This window comes from Poecilia reticulata, unplaced genomic scaffold (assembly GCF_000633615.1).
Source record: "Poecilia reticulata strain Guanapo unplaced genomic scaffold, Guppy_female_1.0+MT scaffold_618, whole genome shotgun sequence".
Classification (NCBI taxonomy): Eukaryota; Metazoa; Chordata; class Actinopteri; order Cyprinodontiformes; family Poeciliidae; genus Poecilia; species Poecilia reticulata.
The window spans coordinates 3212-10954 of NW_007615369.1; the positions used below are offsets into that span (position 1 = coordinate 3212).

The 7743-nt window shown below is 45.3% G+C and overlaps 1 long non-coding RNA gene across 1 annotated transcript; it reads right to left on the reverse strand.

Annotated features, from left to right (window-relative positions):
* Nucleotides 1-477: 477 nt before the first annotated feature.
* On the reverse strand, nt 478-7572 carry LOC103461113 (uncharacterized). Its single transcript, XR_533049.2, has 2 exons — nt 6464-7572; nt 478-1616 (listed from the first exon to the last, which is right to left on the reverse strand). It is a non-coding gene; the product is annotated as an uncharacterized LOC103461113 (long non-coding RNA).
* Nucleotides 7573-7743: the final 171 nt, after the last annotated feature.

Here is a 7743-nt window from a genome sequence, read left to right on the forward strand (position 1 = left end):
GAACCCAGTAGATGGGAGATAAGACACAAACGCACAACCTTTCAGATTTAAATTGGTGGCAAAACTTTAAAATATTGTCATCGTTTCCGTCTACTTCACAAATATGCATGACTTCGTGTTGGTCTGTTTCATAGAATCGCAACAAAATACGATAAAGTTTGCGGTTGTAAGGAGACAAAATGTTCAAAAGGAAAAAAACAAAAGTCAGGTGTATGAATACCTCTGCAAGGCACTGTGTGTTGGTATTGCTTGGATTAACATCAAGAGTTTTGCATAACCGAAGCCTTCCCATTTTATGGCACAGACGTCCAGCGGACAGAATGGTCGTCGTTCTCGTTATTTACAAAAATGAGTTTTGGCAAATCAACGCTCAGATGCCTTAAAGCCAGGTTGACTCTATATTACCCGGTAGAGCTGACTCCAGCGGCTTGATTGACTTTATAAAATAAAAATTCAATATTCCCAGGTTGATCTCTCTTTTTTCCTTTTTTTTTTTTTTTTTTTTAATCATTATTGTACAAAAAGCTATAGAGAATGAAGAGTTCAATCACAGAATCTGTTTCAACTCGCAGCTCTTCCCTCCCGGGGTCCATTCCTCCACCAGCGGTCTGGTTTGCCAGTCTGGCTGTGCGCCGCAGAGACGTTTGGCAAATTACTGAGTGTACACATGTTACACAAGGTGTGGGCATGGCTCTGTGTGTGTGTGTGTGTGTGTGTGTGTGTGTGTGTGTGTGTGTGTGTGTGTGTGTGTGCGTGTGTCTTTGCATGTAGGCTCACTGCTGTGTGCAAAGGGTGCGTGGAGTTGGTGTGTGAGTAGCTCCCAGAGAGTCTGATTCTGCATAGTGATCCAGCAGACACTCACAAGCAAGGGGCAGAAAATACCCAAAAATCAATCAGCCAACCAATCAGAAGCAGTGATCACCCTCCCCGGTAACGGGCCATCCCTAAGAGTCTGGGCACCTCCCCGAGGGATCGCCTCGCTAGACGGATGCAGGTTCTGTCCGTTACACACGACGAGTGCAAAGTGTGTGCGTGCGTATGCGTGTGTGTGCGTGTCACAAACAGGGAGGCACTGCTCGACTCAGTCTCTTCCAGGCAGCAGAGTCTCTGGTCAGACACGATAGGCAGAGGAAAGGGTGTGAAAGTGACGGAGGGAGGGAAAGAAAGGAGGGAGAGGAGTGGCTCATGTCCGTAAGGCTGGGTGTGAGTCGCCAAAGGGGAGAGGAGAGAGGAGCGGAGAAGACAGCGTGGCGGAGGGAGAGCTGGACCTGTCTGGGTGATGGATGTCCCTCCTGCCTGTGGAGAATGACTGAGAGGGCTCGCTCCTCTGAGGAGGAGGAACGACTGCAGGGAGGAGGAGGAGTAGGAGGAGGCTTGTGGGAGTGTTGAAGCTCCTCCTGGGAGGTTGTTAGCAGGAAAAGAAGATGAAGGGCTTGGCCAGGCGGGGATGTGCCAGACATGCAAGCACACGCAAACACACACACACGCACGCACACACACACTCAGAGGTAAAGGGTTCTCCTCCTGTTCACTCAGTGCTGGTCAGGTCTGTCTTCCTGGGTATCTCTTTATTTCTTCCCCTTGTTGATCTGGGCGTAGAGAGGATCCTTCCCCTTCTGCTGATGAGATAGAGAGAAAACAGAAAGTCAGACGCGTTTTTCTTTGCATAGCCGCAAACATCATAAACCCACAAGCCGTGACAGGTGCAACCCAGAGCTGCGGCGGTCGTACCTGACTCCGCCACCAGGTGTCAGTAGCGCACTGCCCTAAAGCCCAGACTTCAGTCAGTTCTTCCTTTGCCCACTTCTTTTTTTTTTTTTTTTTAATATAACATTCATTATTGTTTCCGTGTGTCGCCGTGCGCTGACATGTGTGTTCGCTCCCACCTCGGGCTCACCTCCAGGACCAGCATGAATCAGACGTATAAACCGGAGACTTTGAAGGACCGGCTATGGAGTTTCCCCTCCGACTGAGCAGGTTGGAAGAGCCCGCAGACGGAGCACCGAGCCCCGCTGCACACCGCTCACAACTGGGCGGTTATTACCGCACACATAATTCAGTCCGCCACACTGGCAGCTTGATCTGGAGCCGGCCTACTATGTCGTAGCTCTCCCCCTCAAAGAGAAGCAGAGGATTTAGAGGTTGGAGTCAAACCTCTGAGGAGGCAGTAGCTGCTCATACTGAATGGTAGCTACTATTTCCTGCTTGGTCATGTTAGAAACTCAACATATTAGTGTATTATTTCAGATAAAACTCTCAAAACAAATTGAGGTAGAAGGAACTGATACAAATTGGAATACTTTATGTTCAGCCCTCCATAACCCAGGGTGGTGCGGCCTTTACCTTCCAAGTAGACATATTTGCTCTCAGTACAGCTGAATAAAACACTTTTAGAGCCACAAAAGCTACTTGATCTTTTGATAAAAAAATTTAAAAAACCCTGCTGCGAAATATATCATTTTTAATACACTGCAGATTTTTTTTTATTTTTAAACCACCACCATTTCATTTCCCATATGTAGGTTTTAAAACAAACAGTTTGCAGAAAATAGATAGATGGATGTTCTTCTGTCAAACCCATTTGTATTTTGGGTCACATTCAGATCATGAATGTCCTCAAAGGGCTGGTTGTGGCAGAGGCTGTACTAATAAATCTACTACTTAAACTGTTAAAAAGTATTTTAGCCGTTTCTGCATTCACTGACTACTTATTAAAATACTATTTCATATCTTTTCACATTGATGTGATTTGGCAGTATGCAAATAAAAACTGAGATGACTTAACTGTAATGTTGAAGTTATATATCTTTGATCTTCTGAGGCCCAGAGGGCCACAGAAATAACTATGGTGGCCCGGATTTGGCCTGCAGACCCCGGGTTTGACACGTTTTCTATGCTTGTCGATGTTTATGGAAAGATTATGCTTATTAAAGAAAAATCATTTCAACCAAATGACCAGAAAGACAGGCACTTTTAGTCTCATTCTGTGAATATGCAAGACAATAACTCTATAAAAAACACTGTTTAAACCCGCATATCTATGATTAAAAACACGAGTTGGTTCTCTATCGTTCTTAGCCAAAGTTATGAAGAGCCATTGCGTAAGGTCCAAAGGGCCACTTGCGGCTCCAGAGCCACAGGTTGCAGAGCCGATACTTTCTAGAACCACCTTCCTCTGTGTTTTAATGTGCCACAGATTCTCAACTGGACTTAGATCTGGACTTTAAAGGTATCGTGAATGATTGCAGGTTGATAATAGAAAATTGCACATCAAAAGTATGAGAAAGTTAAGAAAACTAAGAAAGCCCAACAAAACCGTCTCATGACTCTCTCACAGCAGCTGGGTCCGAGGCTGGGCCATCAACCTCGGCTGTGGGCTATAAATGTGGCAGTGGCCGAGGCCAAGCAGTCAGCAGAAAGTAGCTGCCTGCAGCCCTGAGAGAAGTGACAGAGGGGCTGAGACGAGCAGTGACGGCAAGCACACACTTCACCATCAGCCAACGCAGCACCGCCGCACCGCCACACCGCCCCGCCACACCGCCCCGCAGCATCGCCTCACGTCCGCCCGGCGCCACTTCATCCCGGGCCAAGACAGAGCGGGGATGGAGGGAGGTATGATGGCGGCTCGGCGGAGGTATGAGTGATGTGCTGACGTGGCCCAACCTGGAGGCTGAAGAGTTTGATCTACCTTTGTGTGTGTGTGTGTGTGTGTGAGATTTTATCAGCGAACTGTGGAAACTGGTCATTTCACGGTAGACACCAGAGAGTATTTGCTGGACACGATGAGATGACCCGAGAAAATAACAAACAAAAAAAAAACACTTAACGCTCCCACCAGCGTGGGAGGGGCTCGGCTTTTGGCTCCGATTCGAGCGCAGGTGGTAAAAGCATCGATCACAGGTGTGTTCGTCCGGGGAGCGGGCCGAGCCTATCGGACAGGTGTGTGTTTGGGAAGATGTCTGAAGTAGATGTGATTGAGCAAGTAAACACCAGATGGGAGCGGCGGCGCCACTGGACCACAGCGGGTCCACCTCCCGCAGAAAGAGGAGGCTTCCAGTTTCAGCCAGATTCAACACTCGGGACCCCACATCCACCTGCTGCCCTGCAGAACCAGGGTCCAAAAGAAAAAAAAAGGAAAACGAAAAGGGAAAGAGGAGACTTGCTGCTCAGCCAACCCTCCACCTCCTCCTCCTCTTCTGGAATCAGAACGCACTTCAGGGCTTCTTCTGCTTTAATTAATGCCAATTATATGGGGCTAGTCATTAATCTTGGCACCCAAGTATTAGCTGATGAAAACAAAACCATTCGATTTTTTTTCCCAGTGTGAGTGCCAGCAGCTATCATTAAGGAGCCGCTGTTGAGAACCGTGTGGGTGAGGATGCCGGGCGGGGAGGCAGGGGATCAAAATGGCTCTCCTCTTTGGAGTGTGTGTGGGTCTCTCTCTCTCTCTGTGACTTATTAAATAAGCATACTGCACCTCCACATGTTCCTGGCTGAAATTTCCAGCCGATGGAGGATTATTTTAGCTTGTCTATACGAGTTTCGTCACTTTTAGCAGCGGCGAGCGTATGACCTGTTAGATTACATATATAATTCATAGCATGTCAGCATGGATCACGGTTTCACTGAGCAAAGAATCCAAGATTAACATATTGTGCTGAAATCCCAGCAGATGAGATGCTCATCCAAGTGCACAGTTTCTGATTAGCTGTCACAAAGACTGTCCCACGGAGATGTGCGCTATTTACGGATCTGGGTGTGAATGCAGGACACAGCGAGAGCACAACGGCGAAAGCGTAGACACACAAAAGGTCTTTACAGTTTGCATCAAATGTCTGGTCTTACAGAGCCTCCATTAACCTCAAACTTCATCACATTTGATCTCAGTACAACCAGTGCAATGTCATTTTATGCAACAGACACAACACAAAGTACGACAATATTTTGTCGTAGAATGAAAGTGATAATCATTTACACCGACTGGTGCGGGGACCACAGATGCTGCGAATAGCTACAATTTGCAAATATTTGAGACCTCTTCTAAAAATGCCTTTTGTAAAAGTTCAACCACCAAATATACTTTAATATTCACAGTGGAAATCATCTTGTTGTACTACCACATGTAGTATTGGATATAATGCTGTTTTGTTGAGGTAACAAAGCTCAGCGATTCACTGCAAAACCACAAAATCTTACCAAGTTTTATGGTAAGATGTTGGTATAGTTTTTAGTGCCAATATCTTAGTATACTTGAAAACAACTAACTAGCTTAGTTTTCAGCAAAATGTTCAAGCTTAATTTAAGCAAATTATTCCTTTTAAAAAAGTACTAGTTCCACTGGCCGATTATTTTACTGATAACATGGGATAAATGTCTTACAAGTAACCAACACGTTTTTAAAATAAATATTAAGAAGTTATTGACTGAAAACAAGCTTTTATATTTTGCAGAAAAGCTACTTGTAAGTTAGTTCAAATGTGCTAAGATATGTGCACTAGCAACTAAACAAAAACACTTGCTAAGATTTTGTGTTTCTGCAACGTTTTACCCTCCAGCCAAATGGTGGCGCTGCAGATTGTCACTGTCTTTGATTCCACAGATGACCAGGCTAATTTCTTTCACGTTAGAGAGTCTACAGAAAGTGACTCTTCTGTGTGATGTGTTCAATTTTAAAAGATTTGCTGTAATTCCTATAAATAAGTGAGAATTGTTTCCACTGTACCGGAACTCTGATGATTTCTTCCTCTGTAGAATTTTTTTTATAAAACAGACAAGGACCATAAGGCTGCTAATTTGAGATTAGCAAACTGGTTTTGGGACCATGGATTATGGGCTGCTTCATTGCTATTTTTAATGTTGCACAAACAAAAGTTGATATCGACAGTCTCCCTTATCTCCACCTTTGGGGGAACAGCCAATCGGCACCAAGGAAAACTAATGCTTCTCCTGGATTGGCTGCTTTGCAAGCGTCAGGTCAGTAGTGTGTCCATTAGGATTGTGTCTTGGTATTCCAGCTTTCCAGACTTACATTACTTTGAAATATTTTAGAAAACCTCTGTGAAAGAATCTGTGTATGTGCTGGACTTTATTAGAGTAAAGGAGATGAACACAAATGCAGATAAAAAAAAATTCTTTGCACCCTTTTCCTTCAGAATCATCCTCTACTCTATGTTGGTCACAAAGAAAAGAAAAAGAAAAACAATTATAGTTTGCAGCTGTGCCAAAATGTAATGTGTTCAATGGGTATGAAAGACACTGCAAATAGAAAAACCCACACTGAATTAGGATGCGTCATAAAAAGGACAATCACACAACAACTGAGGTAAAAAAAAAAAAAAAAAAAGACCAAGAAATACAACACAGGAGTAAAAAGATGACAGGCAAAAAGAAGAACAGATACGTGCAGAGAAATGAAGGAGGGAGGAGTGAAAGCGAAGGCTGAAGAGGGGGGAGTCATACCTACCCTGCCCTGCTGCCATCTAGCTCCCAGCCTCTGGACTGGCCTGTTCTGGGCTGGGCTCTGCTGTCTCACTGGGGCAGGGTGACCCAGAACCACACGCCTAAAGACGAGAGGAAGGGGCAGGAAGGAGGGAAAAGGAGGTGAAATTGACAGGGGGGGAAAAAATAGAGAAGGAAAGAGCAGATCGAGAAGAATAAATCTGAGACTGAAGGATTGGTAAAGACTAAGAACAGAGCAGACAGCAAGCAAAGATAAAGGTTTTAGCAATCTGAAGGAGAGGGAGAAAAAAACCCCCATCCAGTTGGTCCCTTTTCTCAGAAACATCATTTCAAGCGCGCATAAACACAACACTCGTGCACGCACTCGTTTACAGTGGTCAATTATGAAAGCCTCCGTGGAGTTAGCTCCATCGATCCGGCGCTGAAACACTTCTGCTTTTTACACCTCCCCCCGCAGAGAGCGGGACGCCGCTTCTCTGCGTTCACGCCATCCTGCCTGCCCTCTTCTCTCCCTCCGTAACCTTTTCACTGCACTCACTCTGTGCCGCCACCAGTTCTGCAATTTTTTTCCTCCACCTTCCCTTTTCTTTTTTTTTTAAAGGGGCCAGGGTTGTGAAAAGGCATATGTGTGTTATTTAGGCCTACTGACATTTTCAACAGCGTGAAAGTCCTCTTTTTTTCCAATAAAGCTGGACTGGAGGCATAAAAGTAATGTTTCACGCTGGGGGAGTGGAGCGCAGGAAAGAGAGAGAGAGAGAAAAGATGCAAAGCATGAAAGAAATAGAAAAGAGAAAAAAATCGAAGAGTAAAGCCTTGTTTCTTAGAAGGTCAGACATTCTACTTTTCTTCTTCTTCTTTAGCTTTTCCCTCACTTCTTATTGTCGGTTACGGTGGAAAAAACCCCCAACAACTATTAATTGCCCCAGGAAGAGGAAGCGGGGCACTCTGCCTCCTCCAGCCGTCCCAGCAGAGATGAACCTGTCTGTTTAGAAGTGGTGATGTATGGACGCTACCTGGCTGATATTAATAACAGCTTAATGATGTCTCTGACAATTCCACCAGCTAATTTAACGCTGTGTTGACCATGCACACACATATGCATGTGTGCACACACACACACACACACACACACACGCACACACACACACACGCACACACACACACACACACACACACACACACACCCACACACACACACACACACACACACACACACACCCACACACACACACACACACACTGCCGCATTCCCGCGTGCTGCTATTCATGCAGTAAACCACGTCT